Source organism: Strix aluco, chromosome 3, assembly GCF_031877795.1.
Source record: "Strix aluco isolate bStrAlu1 chromosome 3, bStrAlu1.hap1, whole genome shotgun sequence".
NCBI lineage: Eukaryota > Metazoa > Chordata > Aves > Strigiformes > Strigidae > Strix > Strix aluco.
In genome coordinates, this window is record NC_133933.1 from 70898104 (window position 1) to 70924920 (window position 26817).

General features: G+C 40.5%; 1 protein-coding gene across 2 annotated transcripts in view; it reads right to left on the reverse strand.

The window, feature by feature from the left end:
* TMEM200A (transmembrane protein 200A) overlaps positions 1-22056 on the reverse strand; it is a 59960-nt gene extending 37904 nt beyond the window's left edge. For both annotated transcript variants that reach the window (XM_074820726.1, XM_074820727.1), the window contains exon 1: positions 21219-22056. The gene's annotated coding sequence lies outside the window, so the exon portion shown is untranslated. The remainder of the gene's footprint in view (positions 1-21218) is intronic.
* Positions 22057-26817: the final 4761 nt, after the last annotated feature.

A 26817-nucleotide genomic window follows, 5' to 3' on the forward strand; every position in this document is an offset into this window, starting at 1 on the left:
ACAATTATTTTTTTTTCTTCTCGGTTATTCTTGATGTGCGCCTTGCTGCCTCTTCAAAATAACTGCTGCTATGGTTTATTATTTATATGCTTAGTTGTCTTTGGAGGCTGTCCATCTCAAATCTTAAGAGATCTGATCTTGTTATTCATTCTTAAACATTAATGCTTCGGTATTAAATTGGCTTATTAAACAATATGATGATGATTACTGTGGAACTTAAAAACGCTGATCTTTTCGTAACCCTAAAAAGTAAAAGACTCATTTTAATGTACTCACAGGAATTATGGGAAAAATTATTATTTCTATGGTGACAAAATTATGCTTTATGTTTACAAATTTAGTATAAACTACAGAGAGCCTGACTTGTAAACATCTGCCTACCTGCCCTAACTTTCTTCAAGGTCACAAAACTTCTACAGTAAATTCTTCAAAGTTATTGTACCTTGTATGCAAAATAACATTATAATCTTACAAGTTGGATGAGGAATTTGTTCAGAACAAAAAATGCCTTTAGTGCACCTAAATCCTGGAATTCCCTCCATTAAAAGTGTGATTTTTCATGTAACTAATGGCTGCTAAAACTGGCAAGAATTTGTAGAGCTGAGGCCAGAGTACTACAGCTTTTCATTTTGCTATTTGGCAGGTGGGGAAAAATTCTGTCATTCCATGGAAACTGGCAGATCTAATCATATGTGTAATTTCATATGGTTTTGCTTATCAACAAAACACATGAGCTGTATGATTTTTCTAAGCTTGTATTTTACTTTATTTGCAGGATTGACATTTTGACCAGTCAGAATGAATTAATGGGAGACACATGGACAAAAAATTGAAAAAAAAAAAAAAGTAGTCCTGTTGTGTAAAGTTTCTTCCCTTTTTAATTTATTAAAATAGTTCAGCTCTGAAGTTATTAGCAGCAGGTCATACACAATAACAAGAGCACCTACGAGCTCCTTCACTAACCAGGACCTTTCAGCAGTACATGCTATAAAAACAAAACACAGTAGTCCACATCTCAAAGAGAAATATTCATTTCTTACATCTTAAATGCACTAATTTTCCACAGCTCTATGCTTTATTTTCCTAATAAATTCAATTTTAAATTAAAAAAAGACTATGAACTCCCCATTGCCTTTACCTCACCTAACTCTGGTCACTGCAGAGAACAAGCCCCTTCTCTCCCAAAGGCACATCTGTGTATATGTTTCCACAAAATGCAGTATTACTGTAGCTCCTCTGAACTCCTCCTAGATTTTCACTTTCTATTACAGCACATCAACTATCCTGAGAAGTTCTTCCTCATATTAAAATTAATTGAAAGGTGCATTCAGCAGTATATTTTCATGCTCAGCAAGCTGACTGCAGTTAAGTATAGTATGACCACAGAGAAAAATATTTTCTCTCAGTATCTTTTTAATCTAGGCTTGTCATATGCTTCTGTACACTAAAAGCCTTATTTTGGCTTGCTCCCACCCTTCTCTTGAAACAAAGCCTGGTCTCTCTTTGGTAGATTACTTGTCAGTAAGTTAGCATACATGCTCAGATCCTGGAAATGGGGCTGGTTAATCCCTCGCTTCTATAGAGGAACCAGAAAAACTCATGTGCCAGTTTTTATCAAAGTCACTCTAAAATGCTGACTTTAGACTGTTGTTCTGACTTTTCTAGTGAACACCTACCACTGCCTCATCTTCCTTCAGAAACACTTTCTGTTTCAGAGCGACAATAAAGGCCTCACCAAATCAACCACTGAAGTTCACTACCTGCGTGCAGTATAAGGTAGGCCACATAAAGAAAATATAACCGAGTAAAAGCAGATTACATTACAGGGAGAACAAGGACTTAATGAAAATACTAGCTCACTTTACATTCTCATTGTTCTCTTTCGCTCCCCCTCTTCTCTTCATCTTATATTTCATGACTCAGTTGTCTCAAGACCTTAAGAGTTTCACTCAGCAGCACTGAACATGTTTCTTGGTAAAGATAAATCATAATCATTAGCACTTTTAAATCATAAAGAAACTACACTGAATTGATGCATGCTATAAGCGTGCAGTGGTACAGCTTTTACAGAAGTGGAAATAAGTAAAATGTACTTTATGTTTAGTGTACATGTACTAGTGTACACTGTGTACATGTACATTAGTAGAAATGTACTAATAATATTCAGTGAACGTGGAGATCTCAGCAAACAAAAAATAGTGACTCAATTACTACTTTCAGGTAAAACCAGAAGCTTTATAAAGCTAACATACATTACAAAATATTTGGTTTTACAACATAAATAGCATTTTTACAACAATCATCAGATACTCTTTGTTGTCTGGCCTTTGAATAGAGATGCAGGTTCTTTTGCACAGGCCATAAAGAGTCTTTTTCACTTCTGTTAGGAGCCAGAATTGCAGCCACTGGGGATATTTACACCACACAATGAAGTGCAGTAAACTGAATTCTGAGCTTCAACTAACAAAATCCAAAACAAAGCACTGTGCAACAGTGCTAGCTTGGGCCTTGAAAGCAGATCCTACTGCCTTGGATGCAACATCACTTTTTCTATTTCTTTCTGCAGAAGTGCTACTTTCTCCAGATGGCATGATGCTGGTTAAGCAGGTAACAAAATTTCTGACATGGCAATATGTACACACAACTCACTTTGTTCTCAACAACTAGCCATTAGCTGAAGGGCTCTCATGAAAAGTAATAGCCCTGCCCTTCATGCATTGGTATCAAGGTTTGCCATTTGTGTGAGGAAGCGCATCCTAAAAGAAGTGCAAGAGAAAAGTAGTCCTTATGCATGTCCTTGCGTTTTGAGAGCCAGTGCTTCTCCTTCTCCACATTTGTCCAAAGGGAGTTATTTTTTAGCATGGCTCTGTGTGATTGACAGAGGCTAATTAAACAAATATAATCAAGTTGAACATGAAATGAACAGTTTTAGGGGAACCTCTTTATGCAAGGTTCCACTACAGGCCACTTACTACTTTGCAATGATTTGGCATTAACTTGGATTTTGGGAAAGTGTATTAAGTCAAAGTGTCTCTGCCTGCAAAGCCTTGTAATTCATTAACAGATAAATGAACGACTATACAATTATCAAAATATTTTAATTATGAGCATTAAACAAATTCTTAGATTTTCATGAAACCTACATAAAAGTAGGTATATTCTTACATTCAAGCGAGTGCAGAGGAGGGCAACGAAGCTGGTGAAGGGCCTGGAGAACAGATCCTGTGAGGAGCGATTAAAGGAGGTGGGACTGTTCAGTTTGAGGAAGAGAAGGCTGAGGGGAGACCTCACCACTCTCTACAACTACCTGAAAGGACACTGTGAGAGGTTGGTGCTGGTCTCTTCTCACAGGTGATTAGTGACAGAACAAGAGGGAACGGCTTTAAACTGCAACAGGAGAGGTTTAGACTGGACATTAGGAAAAAACTTTTCACAGAGTGGTCAGACAGTGGAATAGGCTGCCCAGGGAGGTGGTGGAGTCACCATCCCTGGATGTGTTTAAGGGTCATTTAGATGAGATGTTGGGGGATATGGTGTAGGGGAGAACTTTGTAGAGTAGGGCTGATGGTTGGACTCAATGATCCCAAGGGTCTTTTCCAACCTGAATGATTCTATGATTCTATTCTGTATATTCTTAAATTACAAAAAATTTTGAAGTCTCCACATCAAGACTGCTTGATGTCCTCTCTAAAAATCGCCTGCGTTCTCTGCTACAGCATCTCAATTTAAAATGCAACCATTGTTAATGGTCACTACAGTTAGATATACTCCAGATGAAGAGATTTTGTGGTTAAAGCCAAATCGAGCATAATGAAACCTCCCATAGTTCACTGAAGAAAATGCATACAGAGTATGACTCGCATCCCTTTCCCTGAGCATTATAATGAAGAAACAGTTATGAAAATCTGTCATTCTTTGGCAATTCTTGTCTTCTCTCTGATGATATTTTTCAAGATTATTCAAGAAAGATATTGTGCTTCCTCAGTAATTTTCCTGTACCTCACTCTGCACTGACACTTTTGGTTTGCAGGAAAGATGAAATTCAGAACTAACTAGGTAGCTGTAGATCTAAATACTTGAAAATATTTTTTCTTTAGAAGATAATCTGAGCCTGCAATTTAGAATGCTTAAAACTGCACTGGCCTTTTAACTATGTGCTGGGTATGAGAATGAAACATGATGGCTTGACAGTATCTAGCACAGCAGTTCCATCTGATTCTGCCATGGACCGCAAGAAACTATAAAATGACCACTCTCAATGGCCCTTCCTATCTGATTTTCTGTGATACATTATATTTTGTATCACCGGAAAGGAAATGGTTTCCTTGACCAAAGTCCATTTAAAATGCTGCCAAGTTAACTAGTTGCCTGGTTTTCTCTGTAAATTCTTGTTTGCAATTTTGCCAGAATTTAATAGCATGGGGCTTTTATGGAACAGGGCAGTCCTGCATCTGATGTTTTCGTGAAAACTTCACCAAAAACTTCTAAATGAGATTGGGGGAAAAATATATAAAAATGGTGATATTCATATTTTTAACTGGTTATTTGAAAATCTGCAACTCCTCACATAAATGTAAATTATATGCAGACTGTTGGTAATAATAACTGGGACATCAGTTCTGTGATGATAATTTTTGTTCAGACTCTGTAATAACATGAAAGAATGGGATACACACACACACACTAATTTTCTGTTCTGCCCAAAACTGTAAAATAGCATTTAAAGAAAAAAAGACCACAAAACCTTTCTCTTTATACAATACAGATTTTGCAGACTAACACCTAAGTTCTTCATTATTAACCAACCCACCTAAATAAGAATGGGGATAATTTTGAATGTTTCACATAACATTCTGCCAACCTCCCTCATATAAAGATTTTTCTTCTAAAAAAAAAGATATGTCAGAAAAAGAACTGTTCTATCATGTTGAGTTATGAATCTGAACAATAACAAAGTTTGCTCGTGTTAAATTGTGAAAATCAGCCCAGCTCTAGACTGCAAATACAAAGGCTTTGGTGAAGTCCCTGATAGTTTTGAGCAGCAAGTGAGAATTTTAGAAGAAACAAATCATTTATGCTATTTAATTATGGACATGAAATTCTGGTCCCACTGAAATTAACAGGCAAACTCTCAATGATTCTTTGAGACCACAACATCATGTGTTGCTTTGTGACATGAATGAATATGAAGTGAGAGGTATTACCCACACTTTGATCTAACCTTGCAAACATGCAAGCAACACAGTAATTCTCCCTCACAGTACTATCAGTGGGTACTAGCTGCAAACTTTTTCAACTGGTTAATTATCACACAAACATGCCAAACCTATTTCTTCACAAACACTGTGGCTTCTACTTACTACATTCTTTGTTAAAATAACCAAAACGTTATTTTGCTGGTGAAAGTATATATTTCTCCTTAATCCAAGCATTTATTTGAGATAGTATTTACATAAGATACTAGAGGGATTAAGTATGTTTAAAAATAATACTTCATTCATAGTTATCCAGACCACATTGTCATCTAATTTGTTTCTGTTCGGGAAAAAAATGGCATGTTTTAACCTTCCTTCTCTCAAGTCTACCAACAGGAACAGTCCAATACCTCACCAGAACAAAACACAAATGTCATAATCCCCTTCTTCCAAAAATATGATCCATCCTCATCAGTGCCTTTGACGGAATCTCCAAATCCCACATCTGAGGCTTACCAGGAGTCAAAGCTAACTGCAACTTCACGCAACAGAAGTTACCTGTAAGAAGCACAGGCAGGAGGAAAGGCAGTCTCTTCTGGTGAGATTTCTTCCTTTTGGGTGCCCTTCCAGGCACAGAGCTAATCGAGGGTGCTAGTCAACTCAGAGGGCAATTTCCTCAAGGAAGGAAAGAGCCTCCTCGCTGACTGACCTCCATGTGCCATCCTCCCCTGCGAGGCAAACTTCCCACCTAGAAGACAGGGTGTCTCCCTGCCTCTCCAGTCAGACATGTCCCCAAGATTTCAAGAAAATACAGGACCTTATCATCCAAAATCTCTGACACTTGATACACAGATTTATTTCATTAAAAGTTAGCCTGGTAGTTACTCATGCAATGGTCCCAGCACTAGTAAACAACTGTTCTTCTGACCAATACTGTTTTCTAAACAAGACAAGCAGTTAGCTATTGCCTCTTACTGGCAGGTGTCTCCTGATACTCAAAAGTCCAGCCAGGATATGGAATTAATGCGAAGACCACACATGATGCTCCATCTGCCAAAAATCTATCGGAAAGGGAACCCTGATGGACTACTTACAATATTAGATAACACTGGGCATGAAAAAAATTATATTCCACTAACAAGAGGTTTTAAGACACAAAAGTAGTGCCCACCTTTGTGCTATTGTTCCCTCAGTTCCCAGGAGAAGCAAGGCTCAGGCTTCCCTGATGAACTGCTGAGCCAATGCACAACCAGGAATTCAGGCAGGGAATTTCACAAGGCAAGAATCATAACCTTCACAGAAGCATGATACAGACAGTGGACCTCATCTGCACAGTCAGTAAGGGTGTCTACAGACTCCCTCACATCCGGAATGGCCCCAACTATGTATACCTGTCCAACGATGTGGCCCTGAAGTGTGCAGACTCATTCTTACATGCATACAAAGGAAAACCACTTAAATCACACAACTACAGAATAATTTAGGCTGGAATAGACCTCTACCACTAACTCCAAGGTTAGATCAGGTATCCAATTCACGTTTATTTTCCTACAAACTGCAAAGGAAGACAAAAGAAACACTTATTTCAACTTAGAAACAGTTCAGCAACTGCTGAAATCATGTGTGCCATATAAAACACACAATTCAAGTCTTTGTTCAACCCATCAAGAATATTACCAAATTGCTTGTATGCAGTATTGTACATTACACCTTGCTCCTTACAACTTGTAGCATGACAACTGCTCCTGGGTTTGTTTAAGTTATCCAGAACTACATGGAGACATCTGGACCAGCTCATCTGGAGCACACATGTAATAACCATCCCATGTCTGGTGCCCAATATTAGCTCAGGCATCACCACAAGGTACTGGGTTTTGTTCGGTAGGCTTACCAACACCAACCCTACTTTTGCCACACATAGATAATGCATTAAAGGCATGGTGGGTCTGCAGAATTTTACTCCTAGACACATTTGTGCCATTCACTACACTGAGCATGCGCAATCTAAACTTTATCCAAGGAGCTGTGTGCTAGAGAACCACGTCCAATCTCTCCATCTATTTATCAATACAGCTGGAGAGAGTTGCCTAAAATAAGCATCTAGGCCATTATGTTTGTCTAAATAACGAGCTTACATTATACATTTCAAAGTAATAGCTTTGATGGAATTTAAATCCCTCTAGAGAAAAGCACTATTTAGCCACAAACATATGACTGTTTTACAAAAAAAAAAAATATATATATATATATATGCATGGATATTTTAGGCCAGAAAAGATTGTTGTCATCTGCATGCTGCACACATAACCAAGGAAATTCACCTCTGATTTCTGTATCAAGCCTATAACTCCTCCTCAAGTTAGATGTTTCAGAAAGATAGTCTTGATTTTAAGAGAAACAACTCAGCTGTTAGAAGATACTTTAATTCTTCTCACTGTTAGAAGTGTTTCAAATTTCAACTGTTATTTTCAGTTTCAGTATTTCAATTTCCAATACATTTTGGTGCATTAACATGCCTTCTACCATTAATGATTCTGCTCAGGCACCAACATTCACAGAGCTCTTCACTCAGGGTATATAATACTGATTTGATTTTGCATAGCACCTTTCATTCAAGTATCACAGAAAAGCCTCATGAGTATTTATGAGTGTTAAGCCCCCTATAGAAATATCCCCATTTTGCAGATAGGCAAACCAAAGGAAAAGACGCTACAAGATCATAATGTCCAAAGGGATGGAAACAACATGGGAACAAGGTGCCTATGCATTTCTGGGAAGGCAGGGTCAGGCAAGCTCTCCAAAGACACAGACTACCCCTGGCCAAGCCAAAAACAAAACCCTCATTGTCAGATTCTTATGCCTGTGCTTCTATAGCAAAACCATTACAATTTTAATACATTATTTCTAGATACTGTTGTATAAAGTTTAGGGCACAACTCTGCATTTAAAACAGCTCAGAAATGTGCTACAATTTAATGTTTCAGTTGCATTAATGGTACAAACCGTCCAACACTAGGAATGCAAGAGGTTTTACACTGCTTAAGCAACTGGCTGTTCTTACCCCATTTCATACAATGAGACACTTTAAGCCTAATGAATCACAAACACCAATATTCACAGCAAGCCCAAATTCACCTTGGCAGCTGTGGAAACTCTGACCTATGGCAGAGACAATGAAGACCTCAGCCTGGCAGTTCAGTCCCCAGTGACTCCGTGTCAATGGAAACATGCACACTCAGGCGCTTCTTTTCACATCAGTCTCTTCTTTTCACATCTGAACCTGGGAGGAAGGCATTTTTCTGGATCAATGAACACTACTGAGTAGATGAAAGAACTTAATAGGTTTTCTCCAAAATGCAGCTAATAGCTATCAGAGTGTCTGAGAGGAGCCTTATTAGGCACAGACCTCTTACTCTCACAGCCTTACGTCATACAAAGCAGCAGGTCAGATCATAGTAAGAGACAGAAAATTACAGTGTTTCCCATCCCAGCAGATGGGATTGCAGAACCAGAAGAAAGTAAATTCTCAGCACATTTATATAACCTTTCTTACACCTCCAATCTTATTGCTTAAGCACACTGGGATGTAAAGGTTACTGAGATTTTACTACTATTTTTGAAGCGAGGGATATGGGCTTTCATGAATGGCCAGCTTTTTGTAGAATGAACATCTGACCTCCTGAGATTTACTGGCCTCAGAAAATCTTTCGTATCTGTGTTAAAGCATTTCTAAAAGTTCTCTAAAAAGTGTTTCTCCTGGACTAGAAGAGACATCTTCCCATTACGTTTCCATTAAGAGTTTGAACACCACTAATAAGAAAACTGAACATCTACTCCGTATCTTGATTAACTTAATTAACCTACCATATGCTTTCATAATATTCTATTACAATCAAAGAAATTAGATGAAAAAAAAATCTCCTACTTCCAAAGTTCATTCTACTCAGGCACATTAGATATATCATTTAGAAATTTAAGAGGCAGACATTTTAAAATCCAGCCAATAAAAGCATATGTTTAAGAACATTGAAACAGCAACAAAAATACTACCTTAACATGGCTTAGATAAACTAGAAAGCCTTCTTTGGAGAAAGCATATTCTGGAAGGCTTTGGGGTTCCAGGATGGCAGCTTATTAGCTGAAACCGATTGTCAGGGCTTTGAACTAAAACCCTTCTAGCTCCTGAGAGCTGTTTTGGCTTGCTTGTCTAATAAAGGCATGATTCACAGAAAACATCTTTGACATTTTTGGGCCATGTAAGACCAACCCTAGGACCATGACTAGCTAACATACTTGAATGAAACCCTAACCTTGTTGAAAGACATAGGAATTCTGCCTTTTATTTCACATGGTCAGGATCTGACCACACTACCAGAGCAACAGTAAGCAAACAAGAATAATTCAGTCTTTTTACAGTGTTCTTGAGATCACAGCAGGAAGACAATTTTTGACTTGTATCATCCAATTCTCAGTCTATAATATCTAACCCTCCACTACTTTTGTGATGTATATTAAAACTCCCACTAAAATCAAGGACTTATATTGATATAAAACGTGAGCAATGATAGCAGAGAATCCACGTTTTTATGTCTTTGCTGACCTGTGTAGTTTATACAACTGTAAAAATTAACTTTTTGGGAGTCTTTCAGTAGTCCAGTATGCAGTTCCTGGCTGTGTGCACCCTAGATATAAGCAAATCTAAATACCATTTGCATCCAGAAGCATTTGCTGCTCTGATGTAGGAAAAAAGCAAAAAGGGAGAAGTGAAGAAGGAAAGGATGAATCTCCTACGATATAAATAGAAGGCAGCGTTGCAGAGACACAAAAAACCTAAAGGATTTAAAGGACTATCTCGGAGACGAATAGAGTAAGTCAGCTGTTATCAAACCTTTCACATAAAATCATATCCACGAGGTTCTTACATGTTGTACTACAATCTGGTATCTTGTCTGTATCTATACAATACAGGGGTGGCTTTGGTTCACATCATAAAGTAGGGCTATAGCATTAAGGTGCTTCTACTGCTATTCATTGAAGCACATGACAAAACTAGGGCCTACAAGCCTCCATGAGGCAAATCCACTACCTGATAATTTTTTTTTTTTTTTTTTTTTTTTTTTACAAAAAGAGGGGAAATAGTTCCATAAACCCCCTACTCTCCTTCCAAGATTATATGTGTGTGTGTACATATACATATCTATACGGAAAAGACAGGTTTGCTTGAGAAAAACAGAAATTACTGTCAGATCAGCCAGAAGAGCCATAGTAGATTCAGATGAACGTTCAAATAATGCAATATTAGCTTGGCTACATAGCCATGCTTTTTTCATGCTCCCTCATCGTGAACTATCCAGACAGAGTGGAGAGAGTTGCTGCGCTATAAATACACAGAGTCTGTCTCAGTAAAAACAAACAAAACCCATACTGAGAACGAGCAATAAAAAAGTTTGACAATAAAGTATCCTGAAAACTAAAACACAAGCCAAATAGAAAATGATTAAGACAAGCCATTCGTCAGCTTCAGTTTTATCATTCTCCCAAAGCCATGACACAAAGTCGTATAATCTTTTAGTTTTTGATGAAATCCAGGATGGTTTCTCTGGCTGTTTTTCAGATCTCTGCTGTGGCTCATATTTTCTGTTTTTACAGTCTGATCATTATGACTGATAGTTCTTCTGAAAAATCTGTGTAAAGCAAGTTATATTCAGCAACAGTCATCCTCTAGCTTTTGCACACAATGAGCTTGTTTAATCACAGCCACATGGTTTTACACATGATGTATGTGAAAGTGATTTTAAGTGCTTTTTAAACCAGTTCTATTGTTTTAATCAAATCTCAAATTGTATTTTATTTTCAGAAAAACCTCCCTACATCTAGAACAGTAAGAAATGTATAAAGTAGGATCTGTAGACACTTTCTGTGACATTCATCTCATTGATGTTTCTGTCTGAGAAGATCATTTCCTATCAATATGGGATTTTGGGCACAGGAACTGTAGAAACCTGCCCAACTTCAAGGTCCATGTGATTACATGTTCAAAATCTCAGCTTTTGAAAACAAACTGCCTCAAGATCTTGAAGAAAAAAAAAAATCTTGAAAACCTGAACTTAGTGCTCATCTCAACAACCTCTGCGAACACCCCTTCCTCCTCTGTCTACATTCCGTATTGTGTACCAGTATATGTGGGCTAGAGCTTGGCTGGAACATACCCCCAGGACACACTACCCACAGCACATTGAGAGCCTAAAAGGCAGAAGTACAGTCAAGAAACAGTACAGACATGAATATGACCATGCTAAGGGCAATCTTTCGGTGCAATGCAGTTGTTGCTAGAGAAGCTTTTAAGTTGTTTGCAGAGTTCAAAAGCCACAAGCTTCTGGAGAATAGTAGGCACAAAAGCAGATCAGACCCCTCTTCCAGGGCCCTTTTACTGCTGCATGTCAGCCTCTGCTGTCACTACTGAAGACCTGAGTGTTACTCCTACCACGTTTTTTCTCTTCTAAACTGCTAACCCTGGCAAATGCCAACACCCAGCCTCACCATTTCTTGTGGATTAACTGAAAGACAAGAAGGAAAACAGTGTTATGATATTAATGCCACACATACTTCTAGTTACACTACATGATAAGACCCACTTATACTTCCAGTTATTTGGATGAGAATCTCCCTACTACTTGTCCAAGGCATTATTTGCAAAAATACAGTCTTGCCTCTATAGAATAATCAATGTCTGTGGTTACTGCTATAGTACTGACCCATCTTCCTCTCTATCTACATTCTGCCTTCATAATACCATTATATTCACAGTCCTGCAGTTGTCAAGGAGTGAACTGTGTTTGCCTATTACACTTTTGTAAAAAATTGTAAACTGTGTCAGAGTTTCTGTGAGTTTTCTGTACAGCACAGAGCTACCAAATCAAATGCAGAGAGTTAGGCACAACCCAAGATTATTAATATACAGCAATAGAAGAATCCACACAATAAACATTACCCAGACCTCCAAGCACCAAGTCCAACCTAAGAAGTCCCAAGCTCCTGAGTACTAGAAGAGTTTCAGCCACATGTTCTTGGGAATATGGGTATTCCCAGACATAGTCTCATTGTTGAAGGGCAACATCCTCAACTCATTCCGGAGCAAATGACGCAGAAAAACCTTCCAATCCAAATTTCTGTAACATCAGCACCCTCTCCAAGGGCCATCTATGATCCGGACTGGTTTAACCAGCCTCTCTTTCTTCCCCCATCTGAATTCATAGCTTGCTGCAGTGGAACCGTCCTTCTTTACTTTTTTCTTTTTCCTGCCCATTCTCCCCAGTAGATGCTTCTTCAACTGTAAAGTGAGAATAGCTAGATTAAGAAAGAAAGTTTGGAATGGAATTCTCAAATCCATCTCTTCAGCCACAAGGTTTAACAAAAGCATATTTAACCTGAGGATGATGCTGATACTGGCTTCTCAAGGAGTTTTAAGCAATGTGTTAGGCCTATTTCCAAAGCACTCAATATTCTGGGCTGAAAATAACCTCCTAAGATCAAACCTGAAAACCAAGGATGACAAGCCTTACTCAAAATGAAACTGTGTCTAGTAACAATTATAATATTCTGTAAAAATATAAAGAGTTTTCCCTGAGACTAGGTCTAAACTCTGGAAGGAAGGCCTGCAGAAACTAAGGATCACACAGACCATTTTCTGCTCCAGGTTCTCCCTTTGAACTTTGCCTTCCTTAACACAGGGTAAATACCTAGTAACATGTACACTGACAAAAATGGTCATAAAAGAAGAGATTAAGTAGTCTCAAAATTCTTTGGAGAGAGTAAGAAAAACAATGAACTTCATGTGTCATGAAGTCATGTCACAAAGCACAAAAATGCATTTGTATGTTATGAAGGCAGCACAAGAATACATTGGTAAAACTATCTAGAAAACATTAACAGAAAGCTATACCACTCCATCTGGTCCCAGGCTCTCATAGTCTAATTCTGACTCTGTGATAATCTTACCTCTTTTACAGGAATTATATAATGTATACAATGCTACCTAGTCATAATCTCAAAATTCCCCTGGGGAAAAAAAAATCTGAATGAAAAAATTCACAACATTAAGAACTAAAATAAAAAAGAACCACAGTCTCAGCTATAACCTATTTTCCATTACTGTTTCAACTCTACAGTCAATAGAACAATGAAAAACTACAAACCGGAGTTCTGCAAAACACAACATTGCTTGTCCTTAACCAGTAAATGCTTCTGTGTGTAATTTCATTGGTATGCATATTGTTTGCAAGCTTTCATTGGAAAACGGTGACTTGTGTCTTTCTAATATAATATAGCCTATTGAACTACGTTCCAGCAACGTATGCAGGTCCTTGTAGATATTCCATGGGCATCAATTAATGAGGCCATGTCACAAGAGAATAAAATTGAATTAGAAAAAGAACAGCAATAAATTCAGAATAGGCGTCTGCAAAGTAATTTGAAAAGAAATTTCTTCCTGGCAAGGAGCAAAGCAAATACTTTGCAGGGGTCATAAGAAGGGTTTGGGGAAAGCACTTTGGCACTGAATTAATACAAAGTGATTCTACTGCTCTAAAGTCTATAAAATGTATTAACAGCCAAGCCATTACTTCCCAAGAAGAGTCTGTTAAGCCTCTGGATGTTTATTATTAATATTTGCTAGCCATTTTTGTACCAGGTTATTATTACCTGGCCAATAATTGTGACATCAAGGAACTGCCAGCTAGAGATTTATCTTGTGTGCAAGTTTGTGCTTGTTTGGTAAATTTCTTGTAATCCATTTGGGAGTACGTGTCCCAGTATGTTCCACCAATTCCACATATTTTGTGTATCCAAAAACAATGTTCCAAATTCCAGTTTCCATAATACCAAAGTTACTAGTGTGATAGCAAACTAACCTCAGATTTCTTTTAATGTTGTTAGAGCAGACAATGGCCTCCAAAGATAGCTTTTAATATCTTCTATTTCAAAGCCATGTATATTAGGATCATCGTAATAAGATTGTTTGGGCTGAGAAGGAAAAACATTTTAACAAGTCATGGATCTAGTGGCCAGTACCAGCTACTGGTCCCAGGCACAGGCCCAGGCAGTGGGACTCCATGATGTCTCTTTCACGCTACCAGAAGGATGCCAGGGGTATTTGTAAGTGGCCAAGGTCAGCTAGCACCCTCTCAGGCATTTAGCTAGTTCAGTCCAGAAGCTCCTTCCAACCAGGCAGTTTGGATGCAACCATCTCGAAGACAGTTTAACACCTGCATATAGCCAGACTACTTTGGCTGGCCTCACCACCAGAGAACAGGTCTTTGCCTCGTTACCTTCCTAACACAGACATAGGAAAAACATACCAGAAAGAAAAATCTGTGCAAGTATGGTAGCTAAGCATTCACTTGATAAATACCACTTAATTATCCACCATTTTGAAGAAACATCCCATTGTGCTTATTGTGCTCACTAGTCTTCTGTGAGACAATGACAGATTACATAGATCTGCATGGTGGTAACTTTTGAGTTCAGAGTATTTGTCTGCAAATGGAAACAACAGTTCACCTAACCTGCAAGTACTTCAAAATGCAGTACTTCAATCTTTGTAAGCAAACTCTACTCCATAGCTACCTTTCCTTTCATATGTCTATTTGAACTGATTTGCTTACAGTATATCTTCTGTAAGAAGTGTTTAACATCATTTTTGCAGAGCATCATACTTTGATACACAACAAAGACAAATCATTTAAAATGCATCTTAGAGAGGGAAGAATTAATCTCTTCATTTTCCAGAGTCAAAAGATGGGAATACTTCAAAGAAATATCACCATATCTTTTGGTCTTACTATTCTATACATTATTTGAGTTTATTTCCATTTACAACACTGAATGTAGCATCATTCATCTTTTAAAACGCAACTTACTATATCTCATCCTTTTTCTGCCTTCATTTTTTTCTTTTTTCAATATTTCTCTTTTGTCATATGCTCTTTTTTCCGCCTTCCCTTCTCTTCTACTTTCTTCCTTGTTCTTTTTTGTCCATTATCTGTGATTTAACTTCTCCTTCCTACAGAAATATAGTCATACCTCAGGTGAAACAAGCCAACTGTTAAATACACAGTAATTTATAGCAACAAGTACACACCTGCCAAGTCTCAGAAACAGTACCAGGTTTATTCAGTTGACCTCCAACAATCCTACTGTGATATCCATGTTTCCAGAACAGCATAGTTCCATGCTGCAGCACTTTTTCCTGAGTACAGCAGGCTGCCTCATACCTTAGATGCCAACCAAGTCCATCTAGCACAAGATCATGCAAAAGAGAGAAGCTATAGCAGCTAAGTTACATACACTTGCATGCTTCAAGGAACACTTCCTTCAGAAAGCTTGTTTACTGCAGAAAAACGCTGCCCCAAGACACGGTGCTACTCTCATCCCTCTTCATAAAGGAATATGTTAGATGTACATCTCATTACAATGTCAAAACATGCCAAATTTCATATTTGAGCAAGAGAAATAGATAGTGTCTGCGCAGAGAGAGAAGAACATATCTAAAAATATAGGTAATGGGATCAAGTCTACTGCTAGGCTAGAATATGATTCCTTGACAATCCTGCCAACTTGTATGAAGAAGGGCAAGCAGTACAATACAACATAATTCTTGATTATGAGTTTCCAAGTACACAGGAAAATGGCTTAAATATCCTAACAACTCTGAGAGCTATTCATTTATCTGTAGCTTCTCACACACTGAATCCTAACAAATGGTAAGCAGAAGCTTTTCAGTAATGGCAAACAAAAATTGAGTAACTGGAACTTTTTTTAATTACAACATACCTTTCTGTTTATTTCCTCTGTATTTTACTATGTGATATTGCTTTGTTACTTTGAATTACACAAAGGAGAGAGAAAACTCTAGTGCTTTGCGCTGCAATTTTACACATGCAACTAGATGGATGGACAAGTAATGGCCCTTTTTTTTAATTTATACATAGCAAAATGTAAGTGATGAAATTAATTAGATACAAACTTGTTCTTCAACAATAGGCAACTGATTACAGATAAGCAGAGCCATTTATTCAGACACATTCAGATGGAGAATGTGGGGAAAAAAAAAAAAAAAATCAAACTCTATTACTGCTACCACTATCACACCAAATTCCATATAAGTGAAGTTTTTTAACTGCCTCCTAATTAATCTGCTTTGATGGTGGTTTAAATTGACAAAAATTAAAATTACTTTTGGAATTCCTCCTTTATTGAAAGAAAGTAGTGTGACTATGATTGGAAAGCTCTAAAAAGCTTGTTTTGACTTCATATCCACTCTCTGAGCTGATGCTACAGATCCCAGCATAGGTCACAGGCATCCAAGCACAAACCTCTACTACTTTGAGTTAAAGAATTAAGTGCCACTAACCAATTGTCAGAACTCGTAGGCTATTAGATCCCAACCATATCAATGCTTCGTTGAAAATGTCCTGCCTGTTTTATGGTCAGAGTGAATTACAGAAGTATACAATTTCAACAGGCTCAAATTTTAGCACTTTTTACTGACAGGTTTTAAAACCATAGCACTGGATGCTCAGCCCAACCGTCTCTGTGAAACAGCAAAGAAGAAAAATTCATACAAAAAGGGATTTTTCCTCTTCCTCTCTAATTGTCTTTAAACTAGCTTATATGAAAAGCAACCTACACTATATTTTACACCTCTTGTGATTTTAAAAATCTGTTTTGTTACTGTATGTATCTGAAGTGTATTTCATTGAAGTGACAAAATCCTAGTTCCACTGATTCAGTAAGAGTTTCATCATTTAGCTCAGTGGGGTAAAATTAAAAAACAATGTAGAAAAACATGTCCTTTGTTTCCACTCATTTTAATTGGAGGAAAATGGTCACACTTCCAACAAAAGGAACAATTGACTAAAATTCCAGTGGGGTATAAATAGTAACGAGATGTTGATATAAACGGACACGAGAGAGGAAAGTGACAACTGTCTTACAGTCCTCATGGGACTTTTTAGAGACTTTATACACAAAAAGGTAGCTCATTGCCTCATTTTCCACAAGTTTATTTTCCTGAAAAGCTCTGCTACATCATTACATTTCATTGACAATGTTCCTCAGACACCTAGTTTTGCTTAGGTGGCCCTGCACCTCCCTGTCATTTTTTTTTAGGTACTGAAACATAGAGAAAAAGAGAACAATAACCTTCCCCAACATGAAACACAAAACAACTGAGGAAATGACTGAGCATGGCTGATTCTTCTTTCTCAGGTCTTCTGGTCATTGAATTATTTTCAAAAAACACCAAGTGCTCTTTGTAATATTTCTGTCATCAAAGCACCAAAATAAGAAAACTGAGTGATACAAACATGTTCTGCTACTGCTGCAGATAAAAGGCTTCCAGTAGCTCTGCATTACAGGATATCCATTTCATTTGGCTTGCTGCGCAAAAGAGAAAAACTTGATTTTTAAGAAAAGGCACCCAGGCAAAATCATGAAGTTTAAAATCACTGATCCCGTAATAAAGTTCAGGAGGGAGAATGTAATTTCATTTATACTAAGAGACCACTCTAATCTGAAGATTTCAGCAGTAAGTTCAGTCATCGCGTACACTTGCGCTGCTCCTGGCAAGATTCACTTATATGAAAAGCAGTCACATATATACACCCAATACTGAACTGTGTTATGTGGAAATGGTTAATGGTGGAATAATGACTTCTTGCTATACAGTTAGACTGAAGTTCCAACATGGAAGTTTAGAACAGCATTTATTCTCACAAACTCCACAAAAGGTGGACACCCAAGAGCTAGTAAAACTAATGGGTAGGAAGACAGCTGTGTAAAACATCTGTTCAGTAGTTTAATTCACTGATGTTGTCAGCATTTCACCTTTCCATACAATCAACAGTCCACTAAGAACCTAATTACCTAGAGATTGTGTGGATTATCTGTTACTCAGTAGAGAAACTTTTCCTTACAATGTTTTTATTTTAAAACTAAAGTACTAACTAAAACTAAAGCACCAACTCAAGCACTGTCTGCTATTTCCTTTTATTTCTAGTGGGCTCGGAGAGTGTACACAGCTCTGTGGTTTAAAATATCTACAAAACGTCTCTAAGAAGATTTCTAATTCTTGAACTATCTTTGAGTAACTCAAAGGCAGTTACTAGTTAACAGCACAGGAAGTAATACAAAAATTCTGATGGTAAACGGGCATCAAGGATGGACCTCCTCAAATCCTGATAGTAAGGTCATATTTGGGACATCTTCCCACATCCATCATACTGCAGCATCAGAAATCTTAACAACAAGGTTTCGGAGAACAGATTCAAGTCCTTTTAAAGGCTTTTATGTAGAACTATAGTCCAAACATTATCTAACAGGATACTCTGTGTCTTCAGCTGCCTTTCTGTGTTTGTGTTCTCCATAGATGCTCTTTACCAGGCTCACACAGAGGCCTGAAACACCTTAGGGTGTCTAAACACACACAAGATGGCTATGCTTTCAGATTAATCCTTTTAGTCTCTAACCTTGCATGCTAGAAAATGATTTACAATTTCCCCTTTGTTCCAATATCACGAGATCAAACATGTAGACTAAAAGTAATTGATCTGTCTATAAAGCATAATGGCACCAAATCAAATGGAGGCATCATCACTAACTAGGATATCAAGTTCCTCTTATTTCTACTACATTCACTATCATAGACAAGACTGACAGCATGATGTAAAAAAAAAAAAGAAACTATTCATGAGAGCAACCTGTAGGTTTCATATTTTTTATATCATGACTTTGTCTGGTTTCAGTAACTTTAGCGGGAGTTTTCACTGATGTCCAGCATTTCAGATTTTTAGCTCCTAAAATATACTGAACAAGGCATAAGAAGTAGCACTCTCCTCCTGCTGTTCCATACATGCACCTTACTTCTTAACCAATTTTCACTTTTCGTTTTACCGGTTTTGACCCCAGAGAGGTACAAGGCAATTGAGAATACACAACCCGTGAGATGTGGCTGAGGTGAGCATCCTGTGTATGGCACTGCTATTTTGTGTCATATGCCCAGCATTCAAGGAAATGGAAGCAGGACATGTTGAAAGAGGGCTTGGTCCAGGAAAGGTCCAGCAATGCAGTTAAACCAGTAGTTTCACTGAAGTGACTAGGACCTATTGCCATGTGCAAGGAACTCACACCACAGGTGATCATTAGGGATGGAGGTCGGAAGCCCTTAACTGCTTGAGGGTCAGCATACACTTCAGTGCTTTGTCAGAGCAGGGCTTGCTGAGCCCATACTTCACAGGATTAAATTCAGATAGCCCACCTTTTATAATCTGATTACAGAGCTTCCATGAAAATGAAGCTCTGTTCCAATTCCAGTAAATCTGCATTGGAAAAAAACATTTCTGTACATGGAATAAAATAATTCTAATATGTTGAACTCTTGCATCAGTAGTCCTTTTCCAACTTTCATTTGGATTACTGTTGCAATCCAACAAAGGAGCAACAAATAAAATATGTTTCTATGCCAACAAAATATAAATTATCTATTATTTTATTTTCTGAATTACTATTTAAGTACCACAAATCTTTTTCCATGAGGGTGTTTTTCTGTGCTCAGGACAAAAATCTAATTGTAACTCATGTTCCAAATTACTAAAAATTGTCTTATAATTACCTTCTAACAAGTATTTTGCTAAAGTACATTTACTGGCAACACGAGAAGTACATTAAAATGTTCCAAACTTGAAAGACCCTTTGGCTTCATTATAAAGCAATTTAAGTTACATTCAATAGAAATAAAATTTTCTGTTTTAAAGGAGCTTTTTCCCCCACTTTCTACAAAGCAGCACAGAAACTGAAGTAAAAAATGCACTGTTTCTTTCTATCTGGACACTTACTTGGTTTCCATCACATGGATTGGAAGTACCATCTACTTACAGAAAAATAACAGAATAGTTGATAGTGTATTGATCTAGCAGCAGGGTAAGCCAGAAAAAGAGACAAAACCTTTGCTGACAGAATTTTATTGAACAATATAGTCCTCACGTCCTAAAAACATTATGAAGTGTAAGTCCACTACATCGTTACAGGTTATTTTGTAGCTCATATTACACAGAATGCTACACTGAAGGAATACTTTTTGTCTGAATACTTTTGCCTTTAAACAGTAAAACCAGTTTTATTTTTCATAACCACCGCACAGAACAGACTAGCAGTGGTTAATGACAATTAGCCTTAAGTGTCAAGTAGACACAGCTATAGCAATTCCAGATCTGCAGAACAGCTGCACGCGTACTGAATTGAAGCACAAGCCCTAACAATGGTTATGTTAATAGGAGGGGTATCTACCATGCACCCAAGCTGTTGGCAGTACTTTTGTTTCGAAGTCTACCTCACTAGTGATCCTATGTCTACCCGATGGAGCGATTTATTCAGCAGCGAGTTCTGTCTGCACTCAAGGGAACAGGGCAACCCCCTCGTCGCCCCCATCTGCCTCTCATCGTTTCAGATAACCAGCACACCACCATTTTTCCCTCAAACAAAGGTTAAGGAAAACCCAACTTCTGTGAAAATGAATGCGAAGGGGAAACTTGCCGGGGCGGAAGAGGCGAGGGGGCCGAAGCCCGGGGGCAGCCGCCCGGCAGGGCAGGGCAGGGCTGGGCTCGGCTCCCGGCAGCGATGGCAGCACGTAAAGTCCTTCGGACCCGCGAGCAGACAAAAGAGGGTGTGTAGCAGCTGCACGGTGCGCGGCAGCCGCCGGCACGCCAGCCCCGCTCCGCCCGGGAGGCAGAAAGTCCATTTCTGGCCGGATAAAACCCACCTACCCGTTCCCGCTCCCACCCCGCTCGCCGCCGCCGAGGGCAAGGGCGCGTCTCCCCGTCCCCCCCCCCCCCCCCCCCCCGCCGGCAGGAACGGCCGGGGCCCGGCCCCTCCGCTGCCGGGAAGGGATACCGGGCTGCGGGCAGGTTGAAGTTTGGGGGCGATGGGTAGACCCCCGCCACTCGCCCGCCCCCCCTCCCCGCCGCTTACCTGTGGGGAGGTGCGAGGTGTCCGCAGCCCTCACGGCGCGGCGAGCTGCGGGGCTGCGCGGCGCCCGGAGGACATGGGGCTTCTCCGGTGAGGCGGCGGCTGGTTCAGGGAGTGACAGGGCGGCGGCTCCCCTCGCCCTTCCCCGGCACCGTCCTCGGCGAGACGCGGGCGGGGGCAGGCATGGCGAGCTGGCAGGGAGCGGGGCCGGGGCGGTCACTGCCGGCCGGAGGAGGACGCCCGCCGACCGGGGGCTGCGCGCCCCCCCGCCGCCGCACGGCCAGCCGGAGGCGGCCTCCCCCTGTTCGCCCCGCGGCGACGGGCGGGTGCCATAGCAGCGGGTTCCGCGGGCCGCCGGGAGCTGCGGAGGGGGAACGGCCGTCAGGCGGCCGCCGAGGGGGGCGTGGGCGGGCGGCAGCTCCGCGCAGCAAAACTTTCCCGGCTCCTCAGTGAGGTGCCTGGGGCGGGACCCCCGCCCTCACGGCCGCCCCGCCCGCTCCCCTCAGCGCCGCCGCCGCCGCCCGCCCGCGGCAAAGTTTCACTCCGAAACCTCCCGGCTGCGGCCCCGTCTCCATGGAAACGACCCCCCCATTTCCCGCCGCTCCCCACGGGACGCGGCCGAGAGGAGGCGGAGGAGGGCGGCGGGCGGGAGCCGGGGCGGCCCCTCGCCCGCGGGGCAGCTGTAGGGGCGGCGGCCGGAGCCCTGAGGGCCGGCCGGGACGAGCCCAGCAGTGCGGTGGGCAGGTCTGACCGCAGGCGGCGGCCGGGACGGGGAGCCCCGCGGCGGGACGGGACGGCGGCCGGGGACGCGGTTCCTTCTCTACCTCCCGCCTGCCGGGGAAGTTTCCCCTCTGCCCCAAGGAAGAGCGCGGCGATCCGCCGGCACCGGCCGGCCGGGAGAACCTCCCGGCGCCGCTCTGCCACCAGCCCCGCCGGAGCGGCGGATTTGTAGGGCGCCCGGTTCCGCCCCGGCGGGCTGAGGGGCCGCGGCCGCGAGGGAGGAGCCACCGGTGGGGGCGGCCGGGGGGGGGAGTCGGCGAGGGAAGGGAGCGCGGCCGCGGCCGTGGTCGTGGCCGTGCCGGTGCGGTTGGCGCGGCGGGGGGACTGTCGGCCGGGGGGCGGCCTGTCCCCGCGGGGCAGGGGGCGGCAGGGCCCCGGGCTGCGGGGCCGGTGCCCGCTCTCCCTTCCCCCGCGTGAAAGCCGGACGGAAACCGTGGGAGCGCGGAGTGATTCATCGAAATGGGGGGGCGGGGGGGGTACCTCAGAGGCAATTACACTTTTATGATTCAGCTCTTTTTTTTCGCTTATTTTGGGGCTTTTTTTTTTTTTTCCGTGGCCGCCCGCCCACCCCTCGTGTCCAGCCAGGGACGGCAGAGTTGAGCTACCCTGCTGCTCGCACCTTGCAGTCAGGCGAGGTAATCCAGCAGCTGGGCTTGGGAGGCGGGGAGACTCCAGCCTGCATGGGAGCTCGAACATATCTGTTTGAGAGGAAAAAAAAATCCGCACTTGTTTTGAGTTGGTAGCTGGTTTTATTTCATTTTCAAAACCTGATTGTATTTCAGCGTTGCCATTGATTTTATGTGATTTACCATAATTCTACCTAACGCATCTCCCAAAAAGAGAAGAATATTGAACTTTGCATAAGCATATCTAAATCAGTCTAAGGTAGTGCTCTCCTCCAGACAGGTAGTGACTTAGGAGCTTCCGTCTACCCTGCAGTAGGACTTCAGATCCTAAGTGCGTACAGTTTCTTTGCAGTTGTACAGTGTATTGTCAGTTCTCAGTGTACACTTTGTAACGACTGTACTTCTGCCTGATGGCTGCAGTGGCTTCCACATTAAATATATCCTCCGTTATCACCTTACTCTAGCAAGGAGACAACACATGCCAGCAACTCTGGACTAGCAAAGAGAAGAGTAACGTTCCTTAGAAGTTTGGAACATTGCATTTCCAGCTGTTCCATGTTTTGATTCAAGGAGCGACAAATCACTTTCAAGTGTCAGATTTCTGTCGGTTCAGATGTTACTAGATCTGTAATTTGGTTTGTGCATGAGGTAACGTGTATTTGATGTCAGCTAGTGAGAGGACAGGTCTGCAGGCAGGTGCAGTCCCTCTTGAGAGGCCTCAAATTCTGTAAGACTCAGCTGTGCATCACAGAGGGAATGAATGGAAGGATTATATATGCCCACCAAATCCCTTTTAGATGCAATGTCTCTACAAGTGAAAATTAAGACATTTTCTTAGAATTTATGGAAAATATCACTGTGGAAGAGACGTAGAAACCTCACCCTCCTGTGCTGTCAGTAGAGGATGAAATGCGGACCAAGGGTGTGATACGAACCACCACTTGTTTCACCACTGCTCTTGTACTCTCTCTGGAAAGGCTGGGGCTGGTAAATCTACAAGGAAAAGTATCTGTTCAGTTCTTGCTAGTGATGTCTGTTTTCCCTCCAACACTGGACCAGGTACGATATCGCCATATCTTTATTTCCATGCCGTAAGATGCTTCTCAGATACCTTTTGTTGTTTTGGAAGTGCCTGTATTTAAATCCTGAGACGATTTATGTTCTCAAACAGCCCCCCCAAAAAAAGTTCCTACGTAGCTGACTGTAGGAGCCAGTGTGGTTTTGGGGAAAGAGTGAATAGGTTGGAGGACTAATTTCAGTAGTGCTACTAGGTGAGAAGCATCTCTGGGACAGACTTCCCTTTGCATTTGCTGTATGTGTAAAACCCACACTGCCACTGAACTGCAGGACTCCTGTTTTTACACATGGCCCATAAGTTATATGTAGGAAAATGTGACAATCAAATTATTGTGGGCAACACATTTTGTGGGAGATTGCTGTGGATTATTGTACAAGAGCTGGCCATCCTAGTGACAGACATTCGGGAGATGTGTCTGCAAGCAGATGACAATTGTCTTTGCTTCTTACCTGTGTTGCCGGGATTCTTCTAAAATTCTATCAGTGCGTTCTTGAAGAGGGGTAGTGCCTGCTCCTTTTACTACTTACAACAGTTTTATACTGATCTTAAGACCACTGATTTAAGGAATTTACTCCTGATCTGCAGTAGAAAAGAGAAGGCAACCCTAAGGCTGTTCAAATCTCAGTCATCTGCACATCTCTGGAGAGTCAGCCAATGTCAAGACCAATATTCCAGGCTTTAAAAGTCAACACTGATATTGCTAATGCCCAGTAAAACAAACATTTTAATGCATTAATTATGAAGGTGGTTGCTTCAGAGATTATAGCAAGAATCAGTAATTAGCCTCATGAGTGAGATCCTCCCTTTTAATTTATTTGAAGACATGGAATACTTTTATTTGAAAGTTGGGATGTTAGCAATATTATACGAGTTTCCCTTCCAACCTACACCTTTCAGTTCATAGTATGAAAAGTCATTCATTTTCTGTAATAAGCAGGGCAGTGGGTGGATTAAACTGTAAGCATATCTTCTCTAATGCAATTAAAAAGAAGGCTGGCATTTTTTTAGTTCTCACCTTTGGACAGGAACTTTTTCTAAGATCCAGACTCATTTCTACTTTGGCTTTGGCTAGAATTTGTGACACTTAACTATCCTGTGTGATAGAAAGATAAGGAAGTGTGAAATATCCTGAATTTGGCAGATGAATGAAATTGAAGGTTGAAAGGATCCCCACTAGAGGTGAAAGGCTGTGGTCCAGTCCGGACCATTACAGTGAGAATAAACCACACTATAAGTTTTAACTTTTGCTAAGTCTTAATGTGAGTAGTACTGTGAATCAGTTATCTTACATAGCTTACTTTCCACATTATGTTAAACTAAAAAATTGGCCTAAAGCTGTTATCCCTTTAATTCTGATTAAGACATAAAATAGATCTTCAACCCTTGACTTGTTCATACTCAATTTTTTCCAGTGTAATCAGTGAGAATTTGTTCTCCATAAGCAGTGAATAAGTGTATCAAGAATTCCTTGGTGATAATAAATGATGTGTTAGTCCATAAATAATAAACATGTAACTGCAAAATATGTCTAGTTGTCTGGCTTAATGGCTGGTTTCTGCCCCTAAAAGTACAAAATCTAAGACTTTAATCTGTACATGAGAAAGTGCTTAAGCAATCAAAGACCTAAATAGTGTATAAATATTAAGTCACAAGCTTGTTACATGTAATCAGGATGTACAAGCTAGTAACCAAAATTCAGTCAGAAAAGATGTGAATCATCCCAATGTTTTCCAGCAGGAAATGGAGTTAACAGTGTAGATATTTTTGTAATATACTTCTAGAGCACAGAAAATGGCCTTGTATGCTTTACTGCATTTTCCCTTGAACTGAGACAGTGAAATTATTTTTAAAGAGGGATGATGCCACAAAGGCTGTTGTTTTAACTTGTGACTCTATCGCTGCCTCCCACTGCCTGTCTCTTCAAGTGAAAGCCACCTTTCCTCACCATTAGAGGTCTAGAAGAGCTGTCTTTACATCCTTTTCTTATCCCATCCTATACTGATAGGTCAGCTCCTTAGCCCCTTATGCCAACATCCATTAGCCAACTGCCAAGATGTTTAACAAGCAATTCATTCTTTTTAATATGGTGCCTTGCACACTAGTCCTGACAGGAGCTCATCATAACTATCAGTAGAGCTACTTCACTGGTCTCCTTATAACAACGGTGTGAAACTCCTTTCTATATTGCCTAGAAAAATCTTGAAAGCAGCTAGGCTGCTGCCATGCCAAAACCACTAACTCAGGCTGACCTGTTCAGTTCCTGGTACTCGTCTGTTACACACCGTCTTTACTCAGCTGGAAGCTTTTCATGGTAGATGATAGCGTCTTTTTGGTTTGCATCTGTATGCCACTGAGAGAAATCAGTGAGATCCTGTTCAGTAGAATTATGGTGTGAATATTTGGTAACAGCAATGTAAGCCAAGAAACAGGGCCAAGAAAATGTCAAATAAAAGGATCCTGGCATGTGTCACTATTTATCTTAACAATAGTTAAACAGCATGGAATACTACGTAATTTACCATTTATTGGCTTGAGCTTTACCTTGAACAGTTTCTGAAGCTAGTGAGAATACAGATAAAATGTCTGCTTCTGAATGATTTGTGAGCTGTCAACAATACTTAAAATGCTGATTTAACTTAATCCTTTCATACTTTCCTACAGTCTAACTTTTTAAAAAAGAATAGACACTCAGCTCTCCAAGTATGATGAAAATGTATATATATTAAAAATAAACCTTTGAAAATCATGTGTTGGTAGTTTCTGTAAATAGAAAGTCAACTTTTTCTCTCTGCTCAGCATTGAGAGTATATATGGCTTTTTGTATATAAAGAATTTGCTAGAATATCTATTCTCTTATTAACATCCAAAGTATGAAACAAGTGTTTAAGTTTAGTAGGTTTTAATCTGTCTTGAAGTGGTTTAAGAAATCAGGCTTTTTTAAATGTGTTCCACTGGCGTAATAAAATTTTATTATGCCTTTATTTGAAATATTTGACTGAAGAAAGTATTATTATATATTATGAATACCTGGATATGTTGGAATCTATAATGTTGGTACCTAATAAAAAACACAGAAATCCTCAACTAGAAATAGAACCATTATTTATTATGCACATGT